Source organism: Lemur catta, chromosome 16 (genome assembly GCF_020740605.2).
Source record: "Lemur catta isolate mLemCat1 chromosome 16, mLemCat1.pri, whole genome shotgun sequence".
NCBI classification, from domain to species: domain Eukaryota; kingdom Metazoa; phylum Chordata; class Mammalia; order Primates; family Lemuridae; genus Lemur; species Lemur catta.
Genome location: NC_059143.1, coordinates 42144635 through 42157585, shown reverse-complemented (window position 1 = coordinate 42157585; position 12951 = coordinate 42144635). Strand labels below are relative to the sequence as shown.

At 47.1% G+C, this 12951-nt stretch overlaps 1 protein-coding gene across 1 annotated transcript in view; it reads left to right on the top strand.

The window, feature by feature from the left end:
- The first annotated feature begins 1538 nt into the window (after positions 1–1538).
- The window catches only part of ATP8B1 (ATPase phospholipid transporting 8B1), a 105799-nt gene continuing 94386 nt past the window's right edge, over positions 1539–12951 (top strand). The window contains exon 1 of the mRNA XM_045527436.1: positions 1539–1631. The gene's annotated coding sequence lies outside the window, so the exon portion shown is untranslated. The remainder of the gene's footprint in view (positions 1632–12951) is intronic.

Below are 12951 nucleotides of genomic sequence, written 5' to 3'. Positions count from 1 at the left end.
CCCAGGCCTACAGCACTGTCACTAAGCAGGCCCTGTGTTCTCTTGCCTCTCTACCTTTGCTCTGTTGCTGGGTCCAGAAAATGAGTGCTGGAAGGAACCATTTGAGATCATCTGGTCCAATCTCATTATATAGATAACTGAGGCCCAGAGAGGTTAAATGACTGACCAGCACCGCCTAGTTCGAGATCAAGCATGACTAACGAAAAGGAACCCTGGGGTGGCCTTGGGTTTAACAATATGAGACAGGATCCAATCAGTGGGTCACCTGGTGAATGCTGAATACCGCATACCGTCTCCACACAACTCTGATCCCTAAAACTGCAGATCTTTGAGTCCCACCTCAAGCATGGCCTCCTCTAGGAAGCCCCCCTGTCACCCCAATCCGGGAGTCTCTCAGGGCAATGGTGTGAGCCTGTATTTGTCTAGGATATCTCCCCTACTGCATTTTAAGCAAACTCTTTGATTCTCGTTTGACTTCCCTCCATTCTTACCCCAACAACTCTGTCCATAGTAGGTGAGCAGTAAAAATCTACCCAATGGAGACTCGGAGGGTGGGAGGAGTATAACCTATGTATATACTGCCAGGGAGGCGCGATTCACACGCCCAAACCAGCTAGTAATGATGCAAAATTTCGAGAAAAGTCCAAAATTTCCACCTACACCGCGTGGTTCACGTGCTGCCCCTTAACGCCATTCGACTCCAAACCCAAAGAACGTGGGAGAGATTAGTCTCAGCAAAACCCCTGCTTGCTCCAATTACAGGATAAGTTTCTCGAAGTCTTTAAGCGCTGTCTCTTTCTTCACCCTCGGCAAGGCGAACCGTGACGCGCACTCAGTGACTGGTCCCAAAACGTGACCTGGCATCGACAGGACACAGCTCCCCTTACCGAGGGAGTTCAGGTCCCGGGGCTCCTTGTCCCCATCAGCTTTCCGGGCTGGCTCTGTCACCGACCCCGGACTGCAGCCAAGCCGGCCGAGAGCGGTGGGAAAGTGACGCGGGGCTGGTGGGGCGGGGGTGGCGAGTGCGGCTCCCGGGGAGGAGGGAGCGCCTGGGGAGCCGAGAGCCGCCGCAGCACCAGGGTCGCAGGCTGGGCGAGGCCAGGGGCGCGCTCGGGGCGCCGCCGAGGGTGCCTGCCCGCCTCCAGGGCGCACGGAGGGCGCGGAGCTGGGCCTGGGCGGCGTCGGCGCCCTCTGGGGCTCGCAGTCCTGATCCTCTCCGCCCCCGGGAGGGACAGAGGGAAGGCAGACGGCCGGGCCCGCCCCCAGCCCCTGTCCCAGCCGCGCGCGGCCGCAGCGGCCGCTGGAGGGAAACGAGAGGCACCTCCCCGGAGCTGAGAAACCAGTTTGGCCGGTTCCGCCGAGCGGAGAGAAAAGGGCGGCCGCAGAGGAAGGGCGCACGGACGCGGGGCGGGGGAGGGCGGGGAGCCACTGGCGAGCCGCGAGAGCAGGAGGAGCCGCCGCCAACTGGACACGCTTCCCGGGGCCCCCGGCCAGCGCCTGTGCGCCGTGGAGCGCTAGCGCGGCGGCCAGGGCTCGGGCCGGGCGGGCGGCGGCGGCGGCCAGGTGCGCAGCGAGCGCTTGGAGCGGCGCTCACCTGGCGGATGCCCCAGCCGGGGCCCAGCGGGCGCCAGGTAAGGAGGGGCGCGGCGCCGAGGTCCCCCGATGTCCCCAACCCTGCGGGCCCCCTGGCCGCCCTGAGCCGGCGCACTCCGGGGATCAGGGATGTCGTGGCAGCAGCTGTCCGCGCCCTCAGACTCCTGAGCCCGCATGGGTGGGATTGGGGTGAGGGTGCTGGGAGCCCCCGCAGCCTCGGGGACGCCGAGGCACGGCTAGCCGAGTGGGCAGCGCTGTCGAGAGGTCCACGGGGTTCTCTCCTGCCTGGAGGAGGAAACTCGCGGGAGGTGTTTGGGTTCCTCGCTTGTTTGCAACACATATCGGGGTTCAGCTCCGAGGGTCAAGCCAGGCAGGGCTGGAGGTTTCTTGGGGAGTGCCTGTCGGCTTCCCTGCGGTGGCCACCGCCCCTCCATTCCCCCCCCCCGGGAGTCCCCAGTGATCCCATTCTGCTGGGGTGCTCCTTAAGCCAGAGTGTGCGAAAACCACCCGGGACTAAACGTATCTGGCCGCGGCAGCACCTGCACAGAGGGATGGAGGGGGTGAGATCCATCTCTGCTTGCGCTGCGGCGCGGGTACCCCTGTCCCCAGACATCATCTGTGCGCTTTAATGAGGGATGAGGGGCGGTGATGGGGAAGAGGGACACTTTTTCCAGTGACTTGTAGGGTCGTGTCCGCCAGCTCCATGGCACTACCGCAGGCCATCTGCGTCCTCACCAATTTGATGCCCAGTACTGTCACCTCGCTGCGTGCAAGCGGAGGGGCAACTTGTTGCGGAGTGAGGAGTGGGGAGATGTTGCAGGGAGTGGTGAGCGCTTTCACCCCCGATTTCTTTGACTCTCCGCCCCAAAGTGAAAGAAAAGTCTTGCAATGTCCGTGAAAGTTCTCCAAGGGAGGTGTGGTCCTGGCCGGGAGGCTCCAAACGCTGATCCGTGACAGCTGTAGGGGGGAGGACCAGCGTGCAGGGAGGATGCCAAACCAGGGGAGAGGGCTGACGCGCAAAAATAAAGGGGACCCGGGTCGCATTTTCGCCCAGTGAGTCCCCCCTCAAGCCCACCCGACCCCCTTGGCCTGGACGCGCTGCCCCAGGCGGGCTCCCAGCCTTCTCCCGTAGCTCGGACGCCGCCAAGTTCCCCTCCCGGAAACTGGCCGCCCTTTGGCTGAGAAAAGATTCGCTCCCATCTTCCTGGTTGTGTGGCCTTCAGAATTCTGCCCCCACCCCTGGGAAATTAAGACAATAGTGAAATACTTGGAGACCACTGGGCACATGGTAGGTTATTGGTGAAGGTTAACTGCTATTAAGAACAAAAGCTTAAAAATGATGTGTGATGAAGTCCCCAGGGTTGGTGAATACAGGCGCACATAAAACGGGGAGACCGCACAAAATATGAAGTAGAGGCTCTACTTTTCATCGTCTAAGGAGTACGTTTGTGTTAGGCCTAAGATACCATTCATTAACTCTGGGCCTATTGTTGAAGGCCTTATTAAGCCCTATTATAAATGCATGCACTGTGCAAAAGATGATTAATGGCTATTAGCTGATTACCTTCTAGGGGAGAAGTCATGCTTGCTTGCAATTACTCTGAATTCTCTTGATGATTTTCATTATGTAGTGGAGGTTTCCTTGTTCTAAATTTGGGCAAGAAAGTTTAACCACTTTGTTCATTTGTCGTTTTCTAGTGGTTGTAATTTGGTAATTTTTAGTGATGCCTTGTGTTGGTTATTGAGGGGCATAAAAGACTCACGTGTCTTAAGACTGGGCAACACAAATGCCACCTGTGTGAGCCCAGCTCCGGCTACTTCCAGGCTTTCCTTTGGATTTTAGGAAAATACACAGCTGCCTGCAATTGTTACTACTTAGTGATAGGGCTGGGAGAGGTTTTGTGGTTTTCTGGTGTTTTTTTTTTTTTTTTTTTTGTTTGTTTTTTAATTGAGGCTTTAAAATAATGATTTGGTAAAGCAGATGGCTTAACAAAAAAGTCTTTCAGGTAGAAGGGAAGTTCAGGACTGGTCCCATGTTTAACCTGGTAGATGGATGCACTATCAGATTTGGCTGTAGAACAGTTTCTTCCCTTTCTTCCACCCTCTCCTCTATTTTTCTCTCTTTCCTTCTCTTCCTTTTAAAGCAAGGGGCACTGGAAAACCTATGGATTTAGATGCCTACCGATGTCAGTTCTTTTACTAATTTTATAATCTTAGATGAATTTTAAAATTTTCTGGACCTCAGTTTGTGTATGTATTTGGGGCTAGGGGGAGATATTATCAGTCTCTTTGGATTTTTGGGAAAATTAAATGAGAATCTGTGAATGTCCCTTATATATAGTAGGTGTTTGAATGTTATTTTCTTATTTTCTTTATTAGACCGATATTTTAAAAAAAAAAACCAGTATGATCAGGTATATGGTGTAGTTTTAATATTTTATTGCCTTACAAGTTTAAGTTTTATTTTAGTTTTTCATAAGCGACATTCATGGAATGCCTTATAACTCGTCGTGGAGAGATTTGCATTTGCTGGTTACCTTTGTTCTTTAGTTGCAGTCATTGTAAAAGAGGCCTATGCACTTACGAATGCAGGGAAACTTGCTCTTTAGGTACCAGAACAAGTTTTATTGGACCCACTGTTGTCCCATATCTCTAAAGAAAGTGCCTTTAACGTTTCTTAAGCACCTAACTTTAGAATTTGTTTGTGTACTTGCTTCTAGATTAGTCCCCTGGGAAGTTTTTCTTTGTAGTGTCTTTAGATATTTAAAGTGTGTTTTCAGGTCTGTTTGTTGGCATCATTCAATTAGATTAATTGTATTCATGCCTGTAGGTCTTTTGTTACTTATTGAGTAAAAATTAATTTGCTGCCAGAAGAGTGTTTTGTTTGTTTGTTTGTTTTTGAGACAGTCTCACTCTGTTGTGTTGGTTAGAGTGCTGTGGCATCATAACTGCTCACTGCAACCTCCAACTCCTGGGCTCAAGCAATCGTCTTGCCTCAGCCTCCCGAATAGCTGGGATTACAGGCATTCAACACCACACCCGGCTAATTTTTCTAATTTTTGTAGACATGGGGCTCTTGCTCAGGCTGGTCTTAAACTCCTAGACTCAAGCAATCCTCCCACCTTGGCCTCCCGAAGTGCTAGGATTATAGGTGAGCCACCACACCTAGCCCAGAAGAGTGTTAATAATAATACACAAAGATAGCTTATTTTCTTCATTCGGTTACCCAAGTTATTCCTGAGTCCTCATCCCCATGCCCAGCTAAAAATAATACCCAAATATAAAATCTTTCGAACTCCTATGTCACTGAAGACCTGGTATTAACAATGAGACTCTAGAAAGCACATATATGTGCATGTGTATATATGTATATAGGTATCAGCCTTGTTTCTCATTTTTACTCCCAGAAAACAAAGAACTTTTTATCATCCAAATCCTTAGGGACAGAGTAGTACTTTCCCTCATACTTCTAAACGCATTGCACTTTTAAATAAATTGTCCCCCAAACCATCCACAATGAGAGCAATGTTTGGCAACTGATCCCTGCTAGCAGAGTCTGGAGGCAGCAGGAAAGTAGAGGTTGCCGGCCTCCGGAGTTCTTTGACCCGGGTTGGAATGCAGGCCTTGCTGCTTCCTAGCTGTATAACCTCAGGCAAGTTATAAATCTTTCTAGGCTTCAGTTTTCTCATCTGTAAGTGGGATAATCACAGTACTACCTCACAAGGTTGTGTGGTGAGTTCCAAATGAGATCGTTCAAGTAGAGGGCTTAGCAAGAGCTCAGTAAAAGGCAGTCATTAATATTGTTGTTCTATCACTCAGTAAATATTCACTCATGCAGCCATTGCCTTCCTCCTGGGCTGTGTATGTTAGTATTTACTTAGCAAACAGTGCCCGCTTGCACCAGCCACTGGTTCCCCAGAGTAGGGTGACATTCTAAACCTCCAAACCCACGCTATTGTCGTGGAGCGCAGGTGGCTCAGACGACCAGGGTGCTAGGTGACCTCTTACCTGGCTGTTGCCTCACCTGAGTGCCACCCCTTCCTGGGCAGTGGGAGCCCGTGACACACTGAACACTCCTGCGCCTTCTTCACCCCTCAGTTCAGTTGGTCTCTCCTCATCCTCCATACTCCTGTTTTGTTTTTAATTACTGTTCTGTTCAAAACTCAGGAGTTTCTGAACCTGTGGGCCTTTTGAAGGGATCTCAGTTTGGTTTTCTTAGTTGTGGAGCCTGAGAAGGTATTGCTACCGACAGAACCTTGATGCAACCCATTCATTTATTCATCTTCAAGCCATGCTGGGGGGTTATTACTCTGCTTCGCAGAAGCCTGTGAGGTTCACAGAGGACCTGAGTTGGGGTTTTTCTTCCTTGATAAGAAAATAGATTAGGCTTTTTCTGTCTTCCTGCTGTGGACATTGGAGGGACGGTTGCCTTAGGCCCTGGAGGACAGCCCAGGCCACTTTCAGCTCTGCAGGAAGGTCTGTGTTCATTTTCAGTCTCCAAGACTGGTGGATTTGCATTTAATGGGTGAGAGATGGGAAGTTGTGGAGGGGGGCTCAGTCGGGCACCCTGGGGAGAGGGTCACCCCTGTTCCAGGGCACCCTTCAGTAGTGAGGGCCACCCCTCACCCCCAGCATGGCGGAGAAGCCCGGCGCTCCTGCATTGTGTACCTGTGCAGCCTGACCTTTGGCTCGTTGCTTCGGTCTTTATTTACAGGGCTGTCATTTATGGCTTTGCTTCTTTGCTGAGTGGCTTTTGTTCCACCAGAGTTGAGGTTTGTTTGATTTAGGGCAGGTGGTGTTTGAAATCGGTTTTCTAGCCTTGAGTTGAGCTAGTAAATCCTCTTTGGAACCCCCAAGGTACCAAACGCTGCCCTCACATGGTATACAAACATACATACTTGCTGTTTAGAGAAGTTTCCGTGTTGGATACACTATTTATTTTATAAAGTATAGTGTGACTTGTACACAAATCTTTAATTTATCTTCTTGGAACTCAGTGAACTACGGAGATGATCCTCTGAGATCTCTGTATGTCTGTAGATCCAGCAGAAACACTTTACTTTGTCTATAAGAAAACAGATAACCGTTTGACTTGGGTGGTTTAACTATTCACTCACATGGAGAGGTGGGTCAGGTTTTGTACATTTATGCTGGAAAATGACAGCTGTATCTTTATGTTGGAAAATAAATGTGAGTCCTCTAAGTCAAGCACTGCCAGCTGCTGTATTAACCTACAGAATTTTCGATACAACAAGGAAATGAAGTATGTGGGTTTCATCAGACTACAGAGATGGTGAGAATTAAGGGAAAATCATCTCTGCTCTGTTTTTGTTACCTAAGTACAACTTTCGGGGAAGGGGAGGTTCCTCAGGACCCACCTTCTTAGTGTGGGAGTTTATTTCATGGGAGTTTTGTTAAAAATGTGATAAAATATGCATAACATAAAATTTGCCATTTTAACCACCTTTAAATGTACAATTCAGTAGCATTAAGCATATTCACACTGTTGTGCAACTATCACCATCATCCATCTCTAGGATTTTCTCATTATCCCAAACAAACTCTGTATCCATTAAACAGTAACTCGTCATTTCTCCGCATTCCCCAGCCCCTGGTAACCTCTATTCTGCTGTCTCTCATTGTGAGTTTGACTAAGGTACCTCATGTTAAGTGAAATACACTATTCGTCTTTTTATGATTGGCTTATTTCACGTAGCATGATGCCCTCAAGTTTCGTTCATGTTGCAGCATGTATCAGAATTTCCTTCCTTTTTCAGGTTGAATAATATTCCATTGTATGTATGTACCACGTTTTGTTTATCCATTCATTTACCTGTGGATGAACATTCCGGTAGGGTCCCCCTGTGGCTATTATGAATGCTGCTGCAATGGACCTGGGCATACAGGTATCTATTCATGTGAGTTTTGAGCTCTTACTCAGGTTGGTAAAATGTCTTTCATAAATTAGGTGGGCAGGACCACATATTTAATACCATGATTTACTCCAAAACAGCTTGGAGACAAGAATGCAGGAAATGGCAGGGAGAATTGTTGTGTTGATGACACATGAGAGCTACATGCTTCTCCTTCTCACCGGCAGATGCTTGGACTGAACCGGTGGTCACTTGTCATTCCATCACCCAGTTGGCCCCTTCTGTGGCCGCACTGCCCTGTGCTACGGTGGGTGTGAAAGCTCAGGAGACCAGCCCCCCACCATCTGGCAGTCTCTGCAGACCAGAACTGCCTTCCAAAAATGCCATTCCATAATAGAGCAAAAAATCCTTAACTTTCTTCCAGAATTGACTTGAATTAAAAAAAAAAAAATTTGGTAAGAGGAGAGGGTTAGAATGTGAAAAAAACTGACATTTAAATATTTCAAACATTGAATACTTAAATGTCAGATTGTTTTTCCCCTTAGGGTGGAATCAAAAGTAACTCCAAGGCAAAAGGTCAGTTATGGAGTGTAGCAGGGCAGAGTTATCAGATGTTGCGTCTCTATAGCAATCTACTTACATGTGTCGCAGCGCAAAAGCCAGAGCCTTTATGTAATGATTCGATGTCAGACTGTCTAACTATAGACATCTTAATCTATAGTTTCTAGAAAAAGAATAGAATCTCATACTGTGCCCTGAAAATTAGCCAAATTAGAACTTGCATGTTTAAAAAGCAAGTTTTATTTTTCTTTAAGTTAAAAAAAAAATAACCGACACTTCAACTCCAAACACTGCCATCCCTGGGTGTCGTTCCACTTTTCTATCTCATGCCAACCACAGCCACAAAAAGGACATTGAGGGTAATGTGCCTAATCTTGAAGATTTGACACTTTGTCTACCTCAACTGGATGAAGATCATTCAGGGTTTTGTCATCAGTCTTATATCTCCTCTACTCCTCTTTTAATATAGAGAACTGGGGTGAAAATCCTCAGAGGTCTATCTGAGGCCTTCCAGCTGTGAGTGGGGCCAGGAGTAGCAGCTAACATGTCCTGGATCTTTGAGGTCACTGGGACGAAGGAATGGGAGGGCAAGGGGGCAAGTTGCAGCTGTAAATAGAGCGGCCCGTGGAGTCTTCTTGAGAAGTGACCTTTGAGCAAAGGCTCAGGAGGAGAGGGCAGCTCAGAAAGTTCTGGGGAAAGAGCGTCCCAAGTGGAGGGGGACAGACAATTGGGTGCAGAGGCCATAAGGTGAGAGTGCTGGGCTTTGGCTGTTCCCCAGTGAGTAAGTGGGGAAGGAAGTGGGGAGGGGATGGTGAGAGCAGAGGAGTAGCAGCCAGGTCTTGCGGGGCTTCTAGGCTGTGCAAGGACTTTGGCTTTGACTTTGTGTGAGAAAGGGGGTGGGTGGTCAGCACAGGACATTGCTCCTTAGAGGGGTGTGATGTGACTCGTGTCCTTCTGGTTGCCATGGGAAGACCAGGCCTGACGGAGGCTCCTAGCAGGGAGAACAGGTAGGAAGCTTCTCCCAGGGTGGTGGCTGTGGGGCTGAGATGTCAGATTCTGAAGAGAAAACGGGAGTAGATAGGTACATACACTTAGATGTAACTTTGATAGATTGTAAAGGCAACAGGACTTCTAGACAGATTGTATATGGGGGGAGTGTGTGTGTGTGTGTGTGTGTGTGTGTGTGTGTGTGTGTGTGTGTGAGTGAGAGAGAGAGAGAGAGAGAGAGAGAGAGAGAGAGAGAGAGAGAGAGAGAGAGAGAGAGGAGCCTGAGATAACTTTCTTGGCAGAACCTGGGTTGCAAAAAGGAAATCTGAGTTCAGAACGCTGTAAATTCACTGGGCTGTGTTCAGATCACTTACAATAGATTACGAAGAGGCTCTTCAGAAACACACATACCTTATAAGGCTTTGCTTCAGAGCACTTGACTGTGTTTATCAGTGTTTCTTCCTACTTTGGTGGTGGTGGTGGTGGGGTTGTTGGAAGCAGGAAATGGCTTTTGGGAAGCGGAGGACTTTTTTTTTAAATTGGCAGGAGGATGCTGTGTGATTCACTGGCCGCCTGGCTCCCTCGGCAACCGTTCTGGTCCTTGTCTGATTGGGAGGACCAGTTCTTCCCAGCCCTGCCCCATCTCCACACATACTACTTTTTGTTTTTAACAACTTTATTGAGATATAATTAATGTAGCATACAATTCATCCTTTTACAGTATACAATTCAATGGGTTTTAGTGTACTTACAGAACCATGTAACCATCACCACAATCTGTGTTAAAACCTTTTCATCACCCCAAGAAGAAATCTTGTAACCTTTAGCTGTCCCTCATTTATTCCCTTGTCCCCAAAGGCCCTGGCAACCTTTAATCTACTTTCTGTCTCTAGGGTTTGCCGATTCTGGACAGTCCATATAAATGCAATCACACAGTACATGCTCTTTTGTGATCGACTCTTTGCACTTAGCAGAATGTTTTCAAGGTGCATCCACATTGTAGCATTTGTCAACACTTAATTTCTTTATATTGCCAAATGCACTTGTTGCTTTTGCACATGATGCATTCTTGAAAAACACGGGAAATGGCAATGCGTGCTAGTTGCAAATACATGGACTTACCTGTTATAAAGGGATGGTTCGTGCCCAGAGTTAAAAATGTGTGTGTGTGTTCTCCGGGTATGTGTGTGCACATTTGTTCACCTGCACAATTGAATACAAAGTCCACACTGACTCTAAAGACAAGGGGCTTTCTGGTAGCCAAATGATTTTCTTTCATTCAGTGGTTCAACAATACTCATTAAATACCTATTACATTCCAGGACCGGTGCCAGGTTCTGGTGGTAAAGACAGGGATGGACAGAACAGATGTGGCCTTGGCCTTCCCCACACGGAGCTTACAGGGTTGTTGGGGGTGGGGTGAGAGGAATAAATATTAAACAAAATATTGAACAAAAGAGACATGAAACAAATTGATATTAGATTACAATCTATGATAAGGACCTTAAAGGAAAATAAGATATTCCTAAGAGAATGAGGGTCTACATTAAAATGGCCTGGGAGGATCCCAAATATTCATTGAAAGATTAATGAAATAAACAAAAGGTGGCGTATCCATACAATGGAATATTTTTCAGGCCTAAGAAGAAAGGAAATTTTAATAGGTGCTACATGGAGGAAACTGAAGACATTTTGCTAAATAAGCCAGACACAAAAGGACAAGTATTGTATGATTCTACTTATATGAAGTATCCAGAATAGTCAAATTCATAGAGACAGAAAGTTGAACAGGGTTTACCAGGAGGTAGGGCCGGGGGGATGGGGAGTTATTGTTGAATGGTACTGAATTTCAGTTTGGGATGACAAACAATTTCTGGTGATGGGTGGTGGTGTTTGCACAACCATGTGAATCCACTTAATGTCACTGAACTGTACACTTAAGCATTGTTAAAATGGTAAATGTTTTGTATATTTTACTACAATTTTTAAAAAATGGCCCACGAGGATCTCTCAGAGGAGGTTGTGGTTGAGACCTGAAGGATGAGAAGGCAGCAGTCAGGGAAAGAGTGGTCCAGTCAATGGGAACAGCATGTGCAAAGGCCCTGAGGTGGGTGAGAGGTCTGTGCTGTGTTCTAGGGACTGAGAGAGAACAGAACAGCGTGGGTGACATGATGCTAGGGCTGAGAAGCATGGGATGAGGGAGGTAGGCACCAAGCTGTAGAGAACCTGATAGGAAGCCATTGACATATTTGTAAACAGTGGAGTGATGTGATTTGATTTCTGGTTTCAGTTGATAATTCAGGGTACAATATGGAGAATGGGTTGGGTGTCCACGAGAGGATGGGGGCTTGGGCCAGGGTGACAGGAGTGGGGATGAGGAGAAGTGGAGGGCAGGAGTGCACTTCAGGAGGGGAATCTTGGTCTTTAGGGATGAGTTTGATTTGAGGACCTGAAAGAGAAGTGTCGGATGATTATCAGATTTCTAACATAAGCGACTAAAGATACTGGTGTCACTGAAACAGGGGAGTAGGTTTGGACGATGAAGAACTTAGCTTTGGTTGTGTTTAGTTCAAGTTGCTGGGACATCTGGGCATGGCCAGAGGTCAAGCTTTGGTAGATTCAGAAGTCTGGGCTGTAGACACATAACTTTGGGCCCAAATTGGCAGTGTGGAGTTGGGTTTGAGGAGTTCCCTGGGGACACTAGAGAAACTTATGAAACCAATAATTTCTATTGTTGGTATCAACCTTTTAGTTTTGACTAATTTTTGTGAAATAATATATTCAAGCACTTTTTGAGCAACAAAGTATGTAAATTTGAGCAAAAGAGCACTTGTGCAAATGCACAAGCCCTGCTTTGTGAACAAAGATTTGAGGGGTCCTAGTAGACAGGACCACCATACATGGCTCTAAGTGTTTCTCAGATGCAGGAAAGGGCCACTTTGTCATGGGGACTTACTAAAGTCAAGGAATTTCTCACGGAAAATAGAAGAGTATTTAAATTGACTTGTGTGGCCTGACCTAAAAGCCAAATTACTCTCTCCAATAATGTGTACAGGGGGATATAACAAAACGGAGCTGCCTGTTTGCAAAGTACTGTACTTCCACATGTTGGATAATATTTACCCACCCAATCCTGTGGTGTGTGAATTTACTGGTCTCTTTTTGCGAGCACAGGAACTATAACTTGCCTGAGGTTTCAGAACTAGTAATTGACAAAACCAGAAATTGCACTCAGGTTTCTAGACTCCCAAGGTGGGGGTTCCTTCCAGGACCTCACGGCTGAAGGCTGGAAAAATTTGGTCCAAAGTACCCAGAGATAGGGTTGCCAGATTTAGCAGACAAAAATACAGGATACACAGTTCAATTTGAATCTCAAATAAACAATGAATAATTTTTTTAGTATAAGTATGTCCTTATGTGGTCTTTGGAACTGACTTATATTAAAAATTACGTGTTGTTTATCTAAAAGTCAAATTTAACTGCATGTCCTGTATTTTATCTGGCAACTCCACCCAGAAATGTTCTTTTAGAACACAAAACTGTCTGTAATTTGGGGACTCTCTGTATATTCAAGCTCCTTATAACAACTCCTGGGTCTATCTAAGCATTTTGTTTTATTTGGGGGAGGGGGTGAGAGGGCGATTGATTCCCGGCCCCCAGTCTTTCAAAATGGTTGTGTTGTGATGTTTTCCAGTTTTTAACGAATATCTGTGATTTGCATTATAATAAACAGCAGCCCAGGGGGCAGCAGGCGTCGGGCAGGCTCAGGAGATGTCAGCTCTGGTGAGTCGTGTTTGACCTTGGCTAAAGACATCAACTCTTTACATTTTTGGATCACTTCATAGTTTTAAAATCTTCTCATTTGGAGGTTGGTGGCATTAGCCCCATGGAACAGAGGAGAAACCCAGGGGGAAGCAGGGTTTGGGGGTGTGGGCAG